The sequence below is a fragment of the Hibiscus syriacus genome, unplaced genomic scaffold (assembly GCF_006381635.1).
Source record: "Hibiscus syriacus cultivar Baekdansim isolate YM2019G1 unplaced genomic scaffold, ASM638163v2 tig00110904_pilon, whole genome shotgun sequence".
Lineage (NCBI taxonomy): Eukaryota > Viridiplantae > Streptophyta > Magnoliopsida > Malvales > Malvaceae > Hibiscus > Hibiscus syriacus.
In genome coordinates, this window is record NW_024062907.1 from 2,747,721 (window position 1) to 2,769,191 (window position 21,471).

Here is a 21,471-nt window from a genome sequence, read left to right on the forward strand (position 1 = left end):
GATTGTGTCTACAAAGTTAAATCCCACAAATCAAGGGATTATGTCTACAAAATTAAATCCTACAAATTAAGAGATTATGATTATAAATTCTTCATGGCTCCAGAAAGGTCCAAAAACTACTTAAGTAATCTTGGGATACTTCTTGTGTGCTGACCTCGGTTGTGGCTCGTGGTTCATGATATTCTAGCCCATAATGATCGAGGAAGTCTCGAGGTCAGCACACAAGAAATAGCCCAAGATTACTTAAGTGGTGTTTTGGACCTTCTTATACCCACGGAGAATTTATAATCACAATCCCTTGATTTGTGGGATTTAATTTTGTAGACATAATTCCTTGATTTGTTGGATTTAACTTTGTAGAGACGATCCCTTTATTTATGGGATTTAGGAAAGTGTATTCAATCTAGGTTGTCGATGTACTTAGATCTTAGTCATCTATTGAGGGGAGCTTCAACTATAAATAGAGGCTTATCCTCATCATTTGTACTCACTTCTTCATTTTGAGAAATCATAAAGCATTCTCTAAAAGTTCTCTTGTCTTACTTTTGAGCTAATTATCTTATTTTTGCTTCCGTTTGGAGCATCATTTCTTGGGTTGTTTTCAAGCTGACTTAGTCGCAATCACATAGAATGCGACTAAGGTAGCACGTTTGAGGTATTCAAGTTCCAAGGGCGTGAGAAGTGGTATCAGAGCCAGTTTTGTGAGAAATGACACAATAAAACTATGACGAAGTTCCAACAGCTAGCGAAGTGATCGAGACTCGTGCTGTTGCGGCGAAGAAGTGAGGAAGCTCGAAGGATGTCATGGCATAATTTGAGCAAATGGTTGGTAAACTTGAAGAACGGTATAAAGAAGTCAATGAGACTCGGGATTCAATTGAATCTCGCTTAAAGAAGCTAGAGTCTATGGAGGAAGGACTTGGCCAGAAAACTCAAACACTCATCAACGAGATGGCAGAGAAGGTGGATGAGCGTACCAGTGGCCTCGAGAGCATGTACTTGGACATGAGGGGAAATGATACGGGAGGTAAAGGAGCTCAAGAAGCGCAAGCACCTAGACCCAGGATCGACGTCCCTGGGCCGAAGGAGTTCAATAAGAGTCGAATTGCTAAGAATGTGGATAATTTCATCTGGGGCATGGATCAATTTTTTTGAGGTGTGGGTATCGGGGATAATGCCACCAAGGTAAATGTTGCTTCAAATTATCTTACTGATGTTGCTATGTTTTGGTGGCGACGTAGATGTTTCAAGAGGGTTGATCCAGTCGGGATATGGGAGGAGTACATGGGTGAACTCAAAGAGCATTTCTATCCAAAGAATACTCTGCTCGAGGCTCGAGCAAAATTGAATCGTTGAAGCATGATCGTATCATCTTGGAGTATGTCAAGAAATTTCACTGAAATCAAGATGCAAATTCTCGACTTGGGTGAGTTAGAAGGGTTCTTTGCATTCATGGATGGACTACAACGTTGAACCAACTTGGAGATCTAGAGGAGGAGAGTGACTGAACTCTCCAAGGCATTGGATGTAGTCGAGGCCATTGCTCCATTTGAAGTGAAAAAGACCGACTCTTTCAAATCTAAGCCAAAACCCAAAGATAATGGTGGGGGAGAGAAGTCAAAAGAAGGCTTCCATAAGCTAATAGGGGTAATGGGAAGCAGAATAATCGACCCAAAAAGCTCTCCAATCCTTGGGAAAAGAAGGGTGAATTATCATGTTTCAGTTGTGGAGGAAATCACATGAAGAGATATTGTCCTTACCTCGTGAAAGTTTCGACCATCAAGAAGACCGATGGGGAAGAGAATGAGACCTTGAAACTTGGTTCCATCACTAGTTCCATAGAAATCAATAAGGGTCGCAAGAAGAAGGGACTGATGTATATAGACATCAACGTGGAGGGCCAAAAGATAAGTGCACTAGTGGACACAGGTGCCTCAGAGTTCTTGTCCGAACAAGCTGTCAAGTAACTTGATCTTTGTGTGGAGAAGACAAGCGGGTTCATGAAAATCGTCAATTCCAATGAGGTTTCAATTATTGGAGAAGTAATAAGAATCAAGCTCAGCATTAGAGGATGGACCGGGAAAGAGACCATAAAGGTAATCCCACTTGATGATTTTGACTTTGTTATTGGGATTAGTTTCCTTCATCGGATTCATGCATTCCGTTGCCATTTGCTGATTGTCAAGTATTTTGTTATCCGAAACACCAATGCATTATTCCGATGAGTCGAGTCCGGAGTCGATCTCAAGATGTTATCTGCAATCTAGATCTCAAAGGGGTGCGCAAGGAGAAACCCACCTTTGTGGCTTCATTGGTGGATGTAAGCCCACAATGACCGAGAAAGTCCCGAATGAAGTGGGATAAGTGTTGGTAGAGTTTAGGGATACAATGTCAACTGAGTTGCTGAAGTGTTTACCACCAAAGAGAGAGATGGACCACAAGATCGAGCTCGTGCCAAATACAGAGCCACCCGCCAGGGTACCATACCGTATGGCCCTACCAGAGTTAGAAAGCTTCGCAGACAGTTGAAAGAGCTCCTAGATGTGGGATATATTCGACCGTTGAAGGCACCCTTTGGTGCATCGATACTATTCCAGAATAAGCATGATGGCTCCCTTAGAATGTGCATCGACTATCGAACTTTGAACAATCTAACTGTGAAGAACAAGTACCCAATCCCGCTGATTGCCGACTTGTTTGATCAACTTGGTGGTGCGAGGTGGTTTGCCAAGTTGGATTTGTAGTTCAGATATTACCAAGTCAGGATAGCTGAAGGAGATGAATCGAAAACTACTTGTGTGACGCACTACAGTTCGTATGAGTTTCTTGTGATGCCATTTGGCCTCACAAATGCCTCTGATACCTTCTACACGTTGATGAATAAGGTACTATAACCCTTTCTTGATCATTTCATTGTAGTTTACCTTAATGACATTGTGGTGTATAATAAGAACTTGGAAGAACACGTTAAGCACTTGAGAAGGGTTTTCTAAGTCTTACGGGAGAACGAAGTCTGTGTAAAAGAGAAAAAGTTCTCGTTTGTATAGAAGGAGGTGACGTTCCTAGGCCATGTCGCTGGAAGAGGTAAGTTCCAGATAGATAGGGACAAGATTCTAGCGATTAATGAATGGAAGCCAGCCACTAAGGTGATCGAGTTACAAGCATTCTTGGGATTAGCCAACTACTATCGACGGTTCGTGAAGGTCTATTCCAAGATTAGTGCACCTTTGACCGAGTTGCTCAAGAAGGACAAAGTGTGGGAGTGGAGCAAGAACTTCCAAGAGGATTTTAAAAAGATCATGGAAGCCATGGTGAGTTAGCCCGGGTTGGTGTTGCCAGATTACACCAAGCCAATTGTTGTTTTCACCGATGCATTCGATATTGCCATTGGGGGAGTCCTTATGCAAGAGGGACATCCGGTTGCATATGAGAGTATGAAGCTCAATGAGACCGAGAGGAGGTACTCTGTTCATGACAAGGAGATGACTGCAGTGTTGCACTGTTTGCGTACTTAGTGTCACTATTTGCTAGGTTTTAGGTTTATGGTTTTTACCAACACGTTCCAAATAGTTATTTTCTCACCTAAAAGAAGCTTTCTCCCAAGTAGCTCATTGGTAAGAGTTTCTTGCCGAGTTTAATTTTTCCATGAAGTACAAGCCAGGGAATGTGAACTATGTTGCAGATAGCTTAAGCTGGAGGTATGCCATAGAGACTGTGGAAAGTACTTTTCTTGCGAGGATCAAAGAGGGGTTACCCCATGACCGAGTGACCGAGAGAATCATTGATGGAGCTAAGGATGTCTAAACCAGGGAGATTTAGCTTGAGGGGGAGTTCTTTATTATCGAGGACATCATCTTTTTGTGCCTCGATATGGAAAGTTACGCAAGTAGCTCATGAAGGAATGTCATGATTCCAAGTGCACGTCATATCTTGTAGTTGATCAGACTTTGACACTACTTTTAGAACAGTACTATTGGCCACACATGACTGAAGATGTGCAAGTCTATGTGAAGACTTGTCTTTTGTGCCAACAAGACAAAATCGAGGAAAATAAACTGGCACAACTACGACAACCTTTGCCCATTCTTGAGCACACATGGGAGAGTATTTCCATGGATTTTATCATTGGTTTGCCCATTCCTGGACATTCATTCAAGCGTCCATGGTGTGTCCAACCGTGGAGGCAAATTGACTGTTCCTCAAGCATGTGGTGAAGTATTGGGGGATGTCAAAAACCATCATTAGTGACTGAGACACACGGTTCACGGGAAGGTTCTAGACTAAGTTGTTCAAGTTGATGGGATCGAGCTTGAACTTTTCCACTGCAATTCATCCACAAATCGATGGGCAAACTGAGTGAGTTAATGCTTTGTTGGAAATTTATCTGAGGCACTATATGAGTGTCAACCAACGTGACTGGCCGAAGTTGTTGGATATGGCCCAGTTTTCCTACAACTTGTAATGGAGCAAGGCAACAAAGCAGAGTCTGTTCGAGATCGTGACCGGGCAGCAACCGTTGACACCCAACATGTTTGTTACCAAGTATGAGGGACCAAATCCATCAGTACACAATGTTGCGAATGAGTGGCATGAGAAACATGACTCAGCCGTATAAGGCAAGAAAGCGAACCAAGTGGGCCGACCAAAACGTAGGAAAGTCAACTTTGAAGTTGGCGATCTTTTCCTTCCAAAATTGGCAAATGTTTTACGCCATGCGAATGTGCACAAGGGGTTTATAAGAAGGTACGAGGGTCTGTTCTGAGTTGCGAATCAGGTAGGCACCATGGTCTACAAGTTGGAGTTGCCTCCAACCATCTGAGCACATCCCGTGATCCATGTTGGTCTACTCAAGCCGTACTATCAGGATGTAAAATATTTGAATCGAGGCAAGTCACACCGAGCGCTAGTCAGAGTAGCGATCTCCTATGACAAGGATATTCAGGATATACAGACAGAGAGAGTCATTCGACGACCAGGAAACCGCCCGAGGCATGAGTACTTTGTTCTGTGGAAGGGACAACCCGAGTGTGAAGGGAGTTGGGAGCATGTCAAGGGATTTGGCAATTCAAGACCAAAATAGACCAGTTCCATGCCAGACGAGTGAAGAGGGCGTCGCCAGAACCAGTGGGGGAGAATGTCACAGACCATGAGCCACAACCGAGGTCAGCACACAAGAAATAGCCCAAAATTACTTAAGTGGTATTTTTGACATTCCTATACCCACGAAGAATTTATAATCTCAATCCCTTGATTTGTGGGATTTAATTTTGTAGACATAATCCCTTGATTTATGGGATTTAACTTTGAAGACACAATCATTTGATTTATGGGATTTAGGAAAGCGTATTCAATCTAGGTCGTCGTTGTACTTAGATCTTAGTCGTCCATTGAGGGGAGCTTTAACTATAAATAAAGGTCTATTCTCCTCATTTGTACTCACTTCTTCATTTTGAGAAATCATAAAGCATTCTCTCAAAGTTCTCTTGTCTTGCTTTTATGCTAGTTCTCTTATTTTGCTTCCGTTGAGAATCTAAGCATATTTTCTTGGGTTGTTTCCTAGCAGGCTTAGCCGTAAATGTAGAAGATTTGGATCGAGACAAGTCACACCGAGCGCCAGTCAGAATAGCGATCTCCTATGACAAGGAAATTCAAAATATACAAGCGGAAATAGTTATTCGACGACCAGTACACCGTCCAAGGCATGAGTACTTTGTTCTGTAGAAGGAAAAACCCGAGTGTGAAGGGAGTTGGGAGCATGCCGAGGGACTTTGGCAATTCAAGACCAAGATAGACCATTTCCATGCCAGACGAGTGACAAGGGCGCCACCAGAACCAGTGGGGAGAATGTCACGAACCACGAGCCACAACCGAGGTCAGCACACAAGAAGTAGCCCAATATTATTTAAGTGGTGTTTTGGACCTTTTTGGACCTATGAAAAATTTATAATCACAATCCCTTGGTTTGTGAGATTTAATTTTGTAAACATAATCCCTTGATTTGTGGGATTTAACTTTGTAGACATAATCCCTTGATTTATGGGATTTAGAAAAGTGTATTCAATCTAGGACGTTGATGTACTTAGATCTTAGTCGTCCATTGAGGGGAGCTTCAACTATAAATAGAAGTCTCTCCTCATTTGTACTCACTTCTTCATTTTGAGAAATCATAAAGCATTCTCTCAAAGTTCTCTTGTCTTGTTTTTGTGCTAATTCTCTTATTTTGCTTCCGTTGAGAATCTAACTATTATTTAATCATCCACATATTCATGTAGCTTTATTTAAGTCATTTAACTATTTTTTTAATAAAAGTCACACTTAATGTTAAGTTTTGGTTCTATTCGAACTTGATTTGAAATTTTTTTAATCGAGTCGAATTTATAAAATTTGAGTCGAGTCAATTTTTAGAGTTTCTATTTAAATTTAATTATAAATATTTATAATATTATAATATTATTTGATTTCAATTTAAGTGACTTTCTATGAACATATATACAATCCAAATATATTTCTTCACATTTTTTTCATACATGATATACATATAAAATCCAAGAAATCAACTCAAACTTGAAAATAAATACACGAATTACTAAAAAAATTCAAGTTATTCAAGTTGCGTTTTTCACCTAGATTTAAATTTGAAAATTTTTCCGAGTAGAGTCAAGTTTACGAAATTGCAACTCGAAGTCAATTCGAGTTGAGTTTTTTCAAGTCAAATCGAGTTAAAAATTTCAATTTTTTGAGTCGAATTTTGCTCAACCCTAATTAAAATGTTGACATAAATTTTCCTTTAATTATTTTCTGAATGATAATAAGGAAATGGAAGGGGGAAACTCCCGACAAAGAAATGAGGAACGCTAAAATAAACTTGAACGCATTAGGTTTTCGGCATTAACTAAATTCTTCCATTAGATTAGGCTTGCAATTACCTCCTTGTTCCAATACATGATAAGATAAAAATATTATGTAAACAACTTTTTTATGAAACTATATGATAAAATTGGTACAAAGAGAAGCAAAAAATAAATTGATGTAGTGCTCATAACAAGTGAGATAAGTTGCTAAGAAGCATCAAGTAATGATAGCATAACTTTACTAAATAACTTGTAAATTACTTAACCAAACAAATCAAATTGACAAGAGGCCAAAAATACAACCATAGATGATGTTTTCCCTTAAGATAAAAATGATTATTACTCTTCAGTCAATTTGAGCTACTTCACTAAATAATGTAAAACTCTCCTAATCTTAATTCAGAGCCTTTCAGGTCCAACTCTCCAACCTATTGTATTCAACGCATTTTATAAACTATAAAGAACAATTTTTTAATTAGATAGTTATTTTCATGCCCTCAATGATTTAAAGACATTGTAATCCTTTTCGTTAATGATGTAACCATCATGTTTATGAGTTACAAGCTCAAATCATTTAGAACATAGCATAAGACTAATAATAACTAATTGATAGGACTTTCATTCAAAATTTAGCATAACCTAATATACTTTGAGCATGCTAAATTTTAAACAAAACACTTATAACCATCTATTAATGCTTACAACCAATTATTAAACCAACTGTAAATCAAAACAATACATTTAAAGCAATGTCCACCGTATACATCTACCTCTGCGACATCATGTTTGTTTTTCCTACTTAAAAAGGCTACATTATGTTCATCTAAAGAGAGTTCACCAAAAGTTTGGTATAAAATTTTTAATTCTTCCTAATTTAAAAAGTATAACACACCCACAATGTTAACTTAAAATTTAATCACTAACCTTAAAAAGAAAATTCAGAATGTGAACTAAAGAAGACAACCTAATGAGCAATCTGAAAAGGAATTCAACTGGAAAAAACCCAAAGCATATAATTATCAAATGGAACATCAAGCAACTGCAAAATTATTAAAAGCTAAGTAACCATAAAGTGTGGACATTAGCCAACAGCCCAAAAATAATGACATGATACAAAAGGAGAACAAAGTTTTATCAATGGCTAATGCAATTCAATTTAATCATACATTATTTTGGAAACGAAATCAAATCAAAATCTCAACAACTATACTATGGTTAATACATATATAACCATTATAACTTAAGTGATAAAGAGTCCTATAAGCTAAGCTTGAGATCTTAAATTAATTCCTACGAATGTTATCAAATGCAATGAAAGAGCAGGCTTCAAGTCTCCTAGGAGCTGTAGAATCAAAGAAATCCTAACAATTTGAGATTCATCAGGTATACTGACACTCAGAAAAATTACAGTAAAACAAGTTCAAAACATAAAAAATATTTAAGAAAACCAGGAAAAAAGAATAATAAAAAGCGATCAGAACCTGTCGGAACTTCAATGTACATCAAGTTTTTAGACCAGGCCGTTGAATTTCTATTATCACATGGCTTTTATCCCCCTTTTCTTCAAAAAGAAAAAGAAATCCATTTTTGTTTTTGCTTTTTTGTTTTCAAAGAAGAATGGTGAAATCATAACCTCTTATAGGGATTGTGTTACCGTCATAGATAATTCCTCCGGTAGACGAAATTATGTTCGTCACCCTACAGAAACTAAGAGAAAAATAATTATTCTTCAGTATAAATAAAATCGACAGAATAGCTTATGAAGGAGGAAAATGAATTAAAAGAGTATTTATAGGCACTGAGAGAAACCCTAGCGGACTTCTTACTAGTATTATAAATGGTAAACTATACTACTAGTCACCAAACTGAGCTATTCTGTCGATATAATTAGCTAGATTGCTGGCACAGCGAGGCATACATAGCCATACGTAGATAGATTTCGAGCTATCCTCAACCGTGCCAAGAATCGGTGGTCATTCCGTGTAGGAGCCAAATATAAAGTGGTGGAAGGGTGTGAGAGCTTCGACGTGCTGCCTTCCTTTAGCTTAGACTAATTTTTTTCCCCAATCAGCCAACAATGTAGGAAAAAGTTTTAAAATTGTTGCATGCACGACCTAGTCTCTGCTGTCTTGTGATCGTACAGACTCACCAACAATTGCGTATCTTCTCTGCGTTGTTGTTTTCATGTGCAGAATTTATACACTTGTTTTGATATAAAAATAAAAATAAATCATTTCTCTTTATAATCAATAAAACCTTATCGACCAACTATGGAAGACAAAGAAAGGGACTAATTCACAAAAAGGAGTCAAGCGTGGAATTGAAGAGTCATCTAGTATTTTGTAGTAGTTGATTATCACATTATTATTATTTATTTATTTGAAAGATAATAAAATTCAACCAATTGCACCCAAGGTTACATCGTTCTTAATATAACCAGGCTCATCCAAATAGAACCAGCTTGGATTATTGTTCGACAAGGCCTAAAGGGCAAGATTATAAGCAACCTTATTAGCTTCCCTACTAACATAATGCACCTTGAAGTTCCTATGGTCACTCAAAATCGAAGCAGCCTCGTTGAGCTACAATTTGATTGTGGATAATTCATACTTTATGTTTGTTAACCTATTAAAAATATTGATGGTGTCGCCTTTAATAACAACATTATCCTAGTTGTTTTCCACTGCTAGCTCTAACCCTTGCGTAAATGCAAAAGCTTTGGCCGACTTAGGGGTTTGGGGAGAATCAAGCGGGCGGACAACCCCCTAACACCATTCCCTGACATTCTCTTGCAACCACTCCAATAGTCACCTTCCGGAACTGGGAAATAAAGGCTCCATCGACATTTATCTTGATCGTATTAGGTTGCGGCTTAATCCATTTTGCACTCGAAGCAATGGTGCCTCCCTGGGGGACTATCTTTATCAGTCTCTAGGCAGTCGAATCATCTGACAAGAAAGTCCAAGTTGCTTTGATATGCTCTGCTCAGGTTGAAGCTCGTTATCATGAATCCACTAATTTCGTCTATTCCAAATGTTCCAAAGAAGGGTTATCAACTTAGTGGACCCCTCATTTTCCATCCTCTTGGCACACCATTCAATCCACTCTTTGCAACATGAACCTTTCCAATCAACGATGTGGAGGGGGGTGTTAGACTGTTGAAGAATAGTACATACCGAGGGACAATCCTTAAGTGTGTGGGTGGTTGTCTCCAGCTCTATGCCACAAAGCTTACAATACCTTCCGATATGCGTGTCTTCTTCATATGTTCCAAATAGGGTAAAGCATCATGACATACTCTCCATGCAAAAATTCTAATCTTAGGGAGGACTGGGAGTTTTTCTACTATTCTCCAAATAGGGCTCGAATCAAGAGGAATAGAATCCCTGAAGAGCAACTAGTTATACCATGATCGTATTGAATAAGAGCCTGAGTTATGATGACACCATAAGAGTCAATAATTAGGCATAGGAGCAATAAGTTTGTTGAGGACCTTCTCCCCGTCATCCGGGTGGAGCATAGCTCTGATCTTCCTCTAGTACCATCTAAGGCATCTTGGGAGCATAAACTCAGCACATATGAGAGGGCAATGATAGCTTTCGACATAGATAGACGTCCATTGAACAGGAGAAGAATCACCCCATGGGTCCCGAAACATTCTCGTCTACTATTCATTCCCACCCTCCAAAAGACACAAGGTTTGAAAGTTTCATTTGTCTTAAAGAGGTTCTTCCTTACATAGGAGGAGTTATCTCTCTATTTGTCTTCGAGGAAAGATGATCGGGGAAACTACTTAGTCTTCAAAACTTGGAACTCCAAGGACGATTCATCATTTAATAAACCTCTATACCAGATAACCAAGCAAACCAAAATTAAACAAGTGCAAATCCTTGAATCCCAGACCCTCATCATTCTTCGCCCGACACACTTTCTCCCATGCAATCATCGGCCATCCTCATGCATCCTTTTTACTCGACCGCCAATATACCCTAATTTGTGACATGATTTCATCAATAACCCCATCAAGGAGTAAATAACAAAACATGGCATAAGCTGGGAGAGCTTACGTAATGGCATTAATAAAAACTTTTATACCTCCAAAGGATAATGATATCTCGTCCAGCCTTAGATTCTCTTGGAAGTACGGTCTTTAACAAAGTTAAACGTTCTCACCCTCGATTTTCCCACCAAAAAAGGTAACCCAAGATAGTCTCTATGTAATACCACAAACATCGGGCGAATGACTAAAATGTAAGAATTTAAAATTTAGTGGTTTAATTAGAATAAGTTAAAAAGTTCAAGGAATAATTTTTGGAAATGTGTTTTTATGACGTATTAGAAAAGATGGAAGAATGGAAGGGCAAAGAGGTATTTTAGCTAGAAATGAATTTAAAATTCATTTTTAAGAGATATTTAACATGTGGGAAAGAGAGAAGGAAAGGAAAAAACTGGAATTTTTGGGTTATCTTCTCTCTTTTTTTTCTCTTCCGCTGTAACCTCTATTGCTAAGGTGAGATATGCTTCTAGTTGGATATTTCTTTAATTTTCGGGTTAGTTGTGAAGATTGGGGAGTATATAAGATTAAGGAAGTTAAAAGTTGAAAAGAAACTAAGTGATTGAGGAATTAATGGTGAAATAGTAAAATGTGTTTTTAAGTGAAGTTATGAAATATGGTTAGTAATTGGATTCTAAATGCATATTTGACTTGTCAAGGGTCAAATTAAGGTGTTTGAAATATTAGATATGATTAAGAACATGTTTGAAAAATAGGTATGATTTTTAGTTTTATGTGTTCTATGGAGAAATTAGATGTTATAAAGGGATTAATGAAGGTAAATTAGTTAGGATAAGTGATAATGAGTTTGAGAGTATGAATAGAGTTAAAAGCATGAGATTTAGGTGAAATGTGGGTAAAATTCGAAGTAAAATAAGAGAACTTTGGGTAAGGGTATCGGTACTCGAAGAATAGTACCGATACTATAAAGGTAAATTGAAGGAAAAATGTATGAATCTGATGAACAATATCAATACTGATTGAAGAAGTATTGACACTGATGTGGAGGTATTGATGCCAAGAGGAAGGTATCGATACTGTAATTGAAATGAAATTCCAGGATGCCTAAATGGCATTGATACTGAAGTGAGTATCGATACCATAGAAGAGAAGTATCGGTATTATAGGGGGTACTGATACTATTCAGTCTGAAATTTAAGCTAAGAGTTGTTATTCCATTTACGTAATTGTTAATTGATTAATCATTAATGGAAATTCCTTATTGATCTTGGACATATTGATATGTATATTTGGATCGAAAGATTATCGAAAGAATTGATATAGTATAAGATTAATCAAAAGAAAAAGGATTTTCACTTAAGACTTATGTGAGGCAAAGGTGAGTGCAACTCATTTGTTTTATATTAGATTCGAGGGCGGCTTGCGATAAGCCAACCTTAGAGTTTTTGATCGAAAAATGTTTTATTTCTTATATGCACTATTTTTATAATTCTTTATTCAAGTTATGTTTCTAAAGTTATGTTTCTAAAGCTATGTTTTGATTGTTATATGTACATGATTGTAAACATGTGATATGTGAATATGCTTATACAAAAATTTTCTATGTGAGAGTATTTTATGTGAATGTACTTCATGTGAATAAGACATTTTAAATAGTGAAGTGAGAAATAAATATATATTTAAAGCCTATAGAATATGTATGAGAATTAGAGGTATAGTTGGCATGCCAAGAGTCGAGGGTTGTATGTGGTCCTTCGGAACAAACCTATGTGGTTCTTCGGGACAAACCTATGTGGTCCTTCGGGACAAACCTATCTAGTCCTTCAGGACAAATATATGACAAATCGGTGCAAATTATGTCAGCAGTGGTGATTGCATTAGTGCACAACCTCAATGTACTAAAATACCTATAATTCTCAGTAGTATGAATTGGTCTATTAAAAAGAAAGTTATATAAACAGAACAACGAGTAAAGGTATACATTCTTGTCATAAAATGTAAATTGAATCCCTTAAGAAATGTTTTATCTTAGATGAATAAGGAAATATTTTATAATGTTTTATTTTACTTGTACTTGCCCTCGCTAAGTCAAAGACTTAGCGTGTGATTGTTTCACATTTAGGTTCGAAGAAAGCATAGTGTTAAAGCTAGGAGAGGACAACATACTCCCGAAGAGGATCATATTAGAATAATTTAAATGTAGGTTCCTTATTTGGTGATTTTGTTGGCATGTATTATTAAGTTTTAAATTGTAATGTTCTGATCCGTTTTGTAATCATACACTTTTATATTTATGTAAAATATCGAATGACTTATTTTCATTTTGAATTTTCAATAGAAATTTTATTATAAGGGTTTCACCACTAAAATATAATTTCGACTTTAAATTTTATATGTATTTCTCAAGAGTAAAAGTTTTGAAAAGTTGATGTGACACCTCAAATTCGTATCCAGGTCGAGTACAGGTTGGGGTATTACATTTATTGGTATCAGAGCTATGGTTTAATTGATTTTAAGTTCGAAATGAAGCAGTTTTTGTTTAAAAAGTGTACATGCTAACTAAAAGTTAAATCTCTATGATCTGATAAGGTAATTAGTATGTTGTCCTTATTAATAGAATAATGATTTGATCTTAATAGATACCGAACTATGAGGGCTCCCGAAGTGAAGCGGGAGATAGAAATGAGAGTACTAGATATTCACCTGCCCCAAGTAGGCAAGGTGAAGAACAAGTGCTTCAGGGAATGCTTGTACAAGATCAATTAACCTTTTTCCAGAAATTGTAATCGATTCTGACGCGTTTCCAACCATCTGGTGCCTTAGCTCCTAATATGAATGTGGCTAAGGAGCTAAGAAGTTTAGAAGCACCAGAATTTATAGGAGAAGCTGAGGAAGGTTTCATTAATACGAATTTATGGTTAAACGACATTAAGATTATGCTTGAGGGTCTTTATTGTTCTAAAATAGAGATATTAGATGGTACAATCTCATTGTTGTGAGGATAAGCATGAATATGGTGGACCAATGTAAAGATGAGATCATCTCGAGATCAAGTGACGTAGACGTTATTTTTGGAAGAATTCAAGAACAAGTATATAGGTGACCAGTTTATTCGTCAAATTAAACAAGAATTTATGAGTTTAAAACAAGGGAATCGCACTGTGTATGAGTACAAGTGAAAATTCAACAAGCTGAGCATATTTGTAGCGGAGTTGGTCCCTATAGAAAAGAATTCTTGTGATTGGTTCGTAGAGGGTTTACGCCTAGGGATGAGCATGGGTCAAGTTTTTAGTCCACCCGACCCAACTCGAGAACAAGGAGTCCTACACCCGAGACCTGACCTGACCTAAAAACAGTGACTTAATTGAAAAATATATAGAGGAGTATTATTGTAATTATTCCTAAATATATAAGGTAAAATTATATTTTTTGGGTCGGGTCAGGTCGGGTATTTTTCACCATAAACCCAAACCCGACCTGACCCGAACATCACATTCAAAAAAAAACCCGACCTAACCTAATTTTTTTTTGAAAAACTTGACCTGATCGGGTTCAAGTCTTATGCTCATCCTTACTTATGCCCCAGATTGAAGGAGTTATTGCTAGCACTAAATCTTTCCATATTTCAAGAAGTGGTGAATTGAGCTAAAGCCTTAGATCAAGCTCAAAATGAAAGGTTTGGGGAGCAGAAGACCTAGTGGAACAAGAGAGTGGGTTCCTCGACGAGTGTAATGCAATCGAAGAAAAGTCGAGGTTTGAATTTGTGACCTCATACTAGATCAAAGTCAGCTTCATCCTCAGGTAGAGGATCCAATCCTGTGAGAGCTAGGCAGAATCAATCAGTTGAATCCGGAGTGGAAAAGTCAACTCAATGTCAGCATTGTGGCAAACAACATAGTGACATATATCGAAGAGTTTCCGGAGCATGTTTTAAATGTGGGGAGATAGGACATCTTATCCAAGATTGTCCATTGATGGCTAGAGAGCCTGCACAAAAAAGAGATATGCTACTATACCTCGGAGAGGTAGAGGACGAGGATGAAGATGAGGAATGAATCAGTCTGAGTCAACCACTCAACCTGAAGTATGCTCAATTGCTCGAGTCTACAACCTTAATACAAATATAGATCGCGATGATCCAGAGATCATTGTAGGTACTTTCCAGTTATTTGATAAATCTATTTTGGTTTAATTGAGCCGAGATCAACTTATTCTTATGTTAGTAACAAATTGGTGAAAGATTTAAGAATTTTGTTAGAATCTATTAGCAGTGAGGTAATTGTGACTAATCCACTAAGGCATAGTGCTCGGGTAAATCAAATTTGTCGAGGGTGTCCTATAAGGATTCAGGAAATTGAATTCCCTGCTAATCTAATGGAATTACCCTTTGATGAGTTTGAGGTTATTTTGGGAATGGATTGGTTGTATCGTTACCATGACAATGTTGATTGTCGATTAAAGCTAGTAGTGTTGAAAAGTTTTGATGGATCGGAAGTAAGCGTGGTCAGCGAGAGACTCAATCTTTTAGATAATCTGATATCGGTAATGTCAGCTAAAAAGCTAATGTTACAAGTGTGTCAAACTTTCATTGCCAATGTGATCGATACTCGAACCAAGGAGAGAATATTGGAAGACATTCTTACTGTCCGAGAGTTCCCATAAGTATTTTCTGAGGAATTACCAGGATTACCTCCAAACAGGAGGTTGAGTTTCAAATTGAGATTATACCGGGAACAACACCAATTTCGATGGATCCTTACTGAATGGTCCCGAAAGAACTGAGTGAACTAAAGACTCAATTGTAAGAGCTATTGGATAAATGATTTATCAGAACTAGTTTATCTCCGTGGGATGCACCAATATTATCTGTAAAGAAGAAAGATGGTTTGATACGTATCTACATTGATTATCGGCAACTTAATATGGTGACCATAAAGAATAAGTATCCTCTCCCAAGAATCGACGATTTATTTGATCAACTTAAAGGAGCTTCGATATTTTTCAAGATTCATTTGTGCTATAGTTATCACCAGTTGAAGACTTAAGAGAATGAGATTTCAAACACGACTTTTAGAACTCATTGTAATACCCCAAATATCATATAGTGACTATATTGAATGAATTTGAAAATTTGGGGAAATAAATTGAATAAATGGTAAAGTATAAGTAATGATTTAAAAATTCTGTGTAAGACAAATTAGTAAGATTGGAAGAATGAAAGGGGTATTTTGGTCATTTAAAAGGAAATAAATTTAAAATTTATTTTTAATTAGGGTATTTAAGAATAGGAAAAGGGGAAAGGTGAGAAATAAACTAAGTTATTCTCTTCTCATTCTTCCCCGTGAACGTGCTCTCCCCATAGCCAAAGGTAAGACTTCATTTAGCTAGTTTTTCCTTTAGTTTTTGGTTTGGTCTTGAAACCTTAAGTGATGTGGAAGCTTAAGGAAGAGTTAGAGAGGATTAACTAAGAGATATATGATTTATTTGAGAATGAAGAAAATGGGTTTTGAATGATATGTTGAAATATGAGTTTTTATTGCGGTTTACAAGTATATTTGACTTGTCAAATAAGTAAATAAGAGATTAAAAGAATTGGAGGTGATTAAAAACATGTTAGAAAAAGTGGTATGATTCTTGGGTTGGAGTGTTCTTTCAAGAATTTAGGTTTTATAAGAAACTAAACGGAGGAAAGTTAGTTGGGTTAAGTGATATTAAGTTTAAGGGCCATGTTGGAGGTAAAAGTAAGAAATTTAGACGAAAATTAGGCAAAAATCGGGCTGAAAAAATGGAAAATATAGGTAATGATATCAATACTGGAAGAACAGTATCGATACTATAGGTTTAAATTTCAAGAATTACGATGAATAATATTGATACTAATGCAATTAGTATTGATACTGATGTGGGTATCGATACTAAGAGAAAGGTATCAATACAATGGATTCTAGAATACAGAAACGGTATCGATACTAAAAGGGATTATTGATACCATGGTAGGGGTACCAATACTATTGAGCATGGAATTGTAAGATAAGTTGAAATTGTAATAGAAATTGAAAATAATAGTACTTTTAAGTATTATTAAAGTATAAATGTTATGGAATATACTAAGATTGGTATGGTATGTGTCTTTAATGGATGCTTGTGTAGATTATAACCAAGTTCCTGAGTCAAGCAAGAAAAAAGGGAAAATATAAAGTTACCAAATAGTCGAACATCATTACAGCTTATTAGCAAGGCTTATCAGGTGAGTGCATTTATTATATTTATATGAGATGAGGAAGACTCGCAATGAGTCAACTTAGAATATTTTGATTTAATGTATGTTTTATAGTATTTAATATACTTTCATAATGTGTATGAAAATGATATTATGAATAAGTTTTAGAGTATAAATTACTCTAAAATAAATGAAAATACATAACTGTGCATTATTGGCAGAAATATGCTATAAATGAAAATGCGTAACGGTACATTATTGACAGAATATGTGCCATAAATGAAAAGTGTTATTGGCAGAAATGTGCCATAAATGAAAATGCATAACGGTGCATTATTGGCAGAAAGGTGCCATAAATGAAAATGCATAACGGTGCATTATTGGCAGAAAGGTGACATAAATGAAAATGCATAATTGTACATTAGTGGCAAAAAGGTGCAACTCATGATATTCATAAAAGGTGAATGACCATTTCGGCACTTCGGTGTAATGTATGTACCTTAAATTCTTATTTAACATATATTGGGCATAATAAAGTATAATTGGGAACAAAATACAGAAAAATAAGTATGTTGGGCATAATAAGAATGATTTTGATGACTATATGAAATAAACATGGGTATATTTGAGATTATTAACTGATTTTTATGAATTATACAATTTACTTCGTATTTCAATAGTTGTAATTTAATTGTGTATGAATTTTCAGTTCATTTACAATTATATACCTCACTAAGTAAATACTTAACGTGTGTTGATTTCACACGTAGGTAAAAGAAAAGACTTAGCATAGTAAGATGTGCAGAAAAGAACATCAATCCAAGGTTGACAAATCAGTAACTATAGGACAATCAAGTCTTCTTTTGATAATTAGATGGCATGTATATGAAACTAAGAAAGATGCTTTATAATGTATTTAAGTTATAACTTTGTAATAGTTTACAACGAATGTTTTACCTTATATTAAAAATATTTTGCTTTAAATTTCGAAACAAAATTTTACGGGGTTATAAAAAATAAAATATTTTTAAAAGTCATGTGACACTTGTGACTTGTGTACGGGAACATATACAGGAAATGGGTGTTACATTTATTGGTATCAGAGCTACAGGTTTAGCCGATTCTCGACTAAAACCAGTTTTATTTGAAATTTGAAAAATGGATTACGTGTCATTAAGATTGTCAAGGTTACTGATATGGAGTTATTAGAGTGTGATTGATGAAACTCCTTACTAACTTTAATGTTATTATTATATATGTCCTATTAGATGTTGGAATCTTCAAACTCGCGAAGAGTATAGGAACAAGAAATTAGAGAATGAACTGGTAGTGAAAGTTAATTCCATCTGAAAATGCTAGTGTGTCAGCACATCAGGGGATGACAGTGCCAAAGTTTAGAGCTTTTATGCAAGCTCTCAATGCCATATTGACCCGATTTCAACCTCCTCCACCTCCCCCTACCACTCCAGCACCGAGGATATTGATCCCAAAAGAGCTGAAGAGTTTAGGAGCTCCTGAGTTACGGGGATAAGAGGATGAGGGTCCTATGGAGGCTGACTTATGGCTAAATGATGTAAAGGTAATGCTTGAAAGTCTTTACTGCTTGGATTTGAAAAAGTTGAGTGGAGTTGTATCTTTACTTAGGGGATCAGCTCGAGTATGGTGGTCAAATACTATGATGTATGCACCACCAGAATAAGTGACTTGGAAGTTCTTCTTGGAGGAATTCAAGAACAAGTATATCGGTGAGCAATTTAGACGGGCGATGCTGCTAACGTTCCTTAGTTTGAAAAAAGTGATCGAGTCGTACATGAGTTTGAGGTTGAGTATAATAAGTTGAGCTATTTTGTTACCAAAGTGTTCCCAATGACAAGGCTCGACGTGATTGTTTTATAGAAGGTTTGAGGCCAAAGTTGAAAGAGATGATGTTGCTTTGAACTTGCCTAGCTTGCAAGAAGTCATAAACTGAGCCAAGGCTATTGAAAGAGCTCAAGAGGAGACTCTAGCAACTGAACAGAGTATGCATATGGGGAACAGAGTTGGAATGCCTTCAACTCCCCATCATACTAAGAAAGGTAAGGGCTCGAGTTCCAGATATACTGATAGAGATGGTTCTGTTGCAGCTTCGCAGAAAACTAAACAATCCTAGTCTTTTGTTGTTAGCTCGAACAGAGAATTTGGAGAAAGAACTCCATGTCAAACATATGGTAAATTGCACCGTCGAGTATGCAGACTTCTCAATGCAGTTTGTTTCTAATATGGCGAGACTGGTCACTTTTCCCGAAACTGTCCTACGAAATCTGGGGACAATTCGACACAATTTGAATGATATGTGGCAGCCTCTAATAGAAGTAGAGGAAGGGGTAGATCCAGGGGATAATCTTAATCAATGCAGTGACAAGAGACTTAGGGAGTCACCAGAATTTATAACATTAAGACCAATGAGGATCGGGATGACCTAAAGATCATAACATGTACATTCCATCTTTTTGATGAGCCTGTACTTATTTTAGTTGACCATGGTTCTAAACACTCGTACATTAGTACAAATTTGGTTAGAGCTAGAGGAATTCCTTTTGAACCAATTGTTATTGAGATATAGTGGTAAACCCTATGGGTTACAGTACGAGAGTAACTCGGGTATGTAGAAAATACTCGATAAAGATTCAAGGGATTATATTTTTGAAAACCCTAATAGAGTTACCTTTTGATGAGTTTGAAATCATTTTGGGCATGGATTGGTTGTGTCCACATTATGGATGGGTCGATTTTCGCAAGAAGCGATTATTTCTAAAGGACTCGGAAGGCTCAGAAATCGTAGTGATCGGTGAAAAAGTGAAATCACCATTCAATGTGATATCGTCCATGACTACAAGGAAAATGATGTCAAAAGGGTGTACAACTTTCCTAGCTAATGTGATAGACACTTGAGTATTGGAAGTAAGAGTAGATTATATTCCCATGGTTAGGGAGTTTTCGGATGTTTTTCCTTAGGAGTTACCGGGATTACCTCCAGATCGTGAGGTAGAATTCAAGATTGAGTTTACCCGAGTATCAAACCTATTTCTATGGCTCCATATTGAATGGCTCCAATGGGGTTAAGAGAATTAAAATCCCAATTGAAAGAGTTACTCGCTAAGGGATTTGTGAGATATAGTGTTTCTCCTTGGGGAGCACCTGTGTTGTTTGTGAAAAAGAATGATGGGTCTATGCGATTATACATCGACTACCGTCAGTTAAATAAAGTAACGATAAAGAATAAGTATCCTCTTCCTAGGATTAATGATCTATTCGATCAATTAAAAGGTGTAACAGTGTTCTCTAAGATAGATATGAGGTCAGGATACCACCAATTAAAGATAAAAGAGGATGATATTTCAAAGGCAGCTTTTCAGACTTGGTATGGACACTACGAGTTTGTGGTGATGTCATTTGGATTGACTAATGCTCTTGTAGCATTTATGGACTTGATGAACCGAATATTCCAACCTTGGATCAATTCGTGGTGGTATTTATAGATGATATTTTGGTGTATTCCAAGTCAAGAGAGGAACATGATGCTCATCTTCGAGTAATTCTTCAGACACTTCAAGAAAAGAAGTTGTATGTAAAATTGTCCAAGTATGAATATTGGTTAGCTGAGATTATTTTCCTTGGTCATATAGTCTCCATAGAAGGCATAAGAGTAGATCCCAAAAATATTCAAGCTATAGTGGATTGGCGAACCCCCAAAGAATGTCCTAGATGTTTGGAGTTTCTTGAGGGCTTGCTGGTTATTATAGACAGTTCGTGAGGAACTTCTCAATGTTAGCTTCACCGCTAACTAAGTTGTTACGGAAAGATATGCCTTTTGTTTGGTCGGAGAAATGCCAAGAAAGTTTTGAAATGTTAAAGAGATTCGTAACAGAGACCCTAGAGCTTATACAACCTGAGTCGGATAAACACTCTGTAGTCTTTAGTGATGCAACTCACAATGGGTTGGGATGTGTGCTTATATAAGATGGAAAAGTTGTGGCTTATGCCTCAAGACAGTTAAAGAATTATGAGCAAAACTACCCTATATATGACTTGGAATTGGAAACGGTCGTATTTGCTTTGAAAATTTAACATCATTATCTATACGGTGAGCGTTGCCATATTTATACGGATCACAAGAGCCTAAAGTACTTGCTGACTCAAAAAGAACTGAACTTAAGACAGAAAAGATGGATTGATCTTTTAAAAGATTATGATTTGACCATTTACTATTATCCCGGAAAGGCCAATGTAGTAGAGGATGCACTTAGCCGAAAGATTTTTGCCACTCTACGGGCCTTAAATGCGCGTATGTATTTAAAGAAAGATGGTGCCTTGATTTCTAAACTTAAGTTAAAGTCGATGCTTTT

At 36.7% G+C, this 21,471-nt stretch overlaps 1 pseudogene; it reads right to left on the reverse strand.

Moving 5' to 3' along the window:
• Window positions 1–8,321: 8,321 nt before the first annotated feature.
• On the reverse strand, window positions 8,322–8,397 carry LOC120146289 (annotated as a pseudogene).
• Window positions 8,398–21,471: the final 13,074 nt, after the last annotated feature.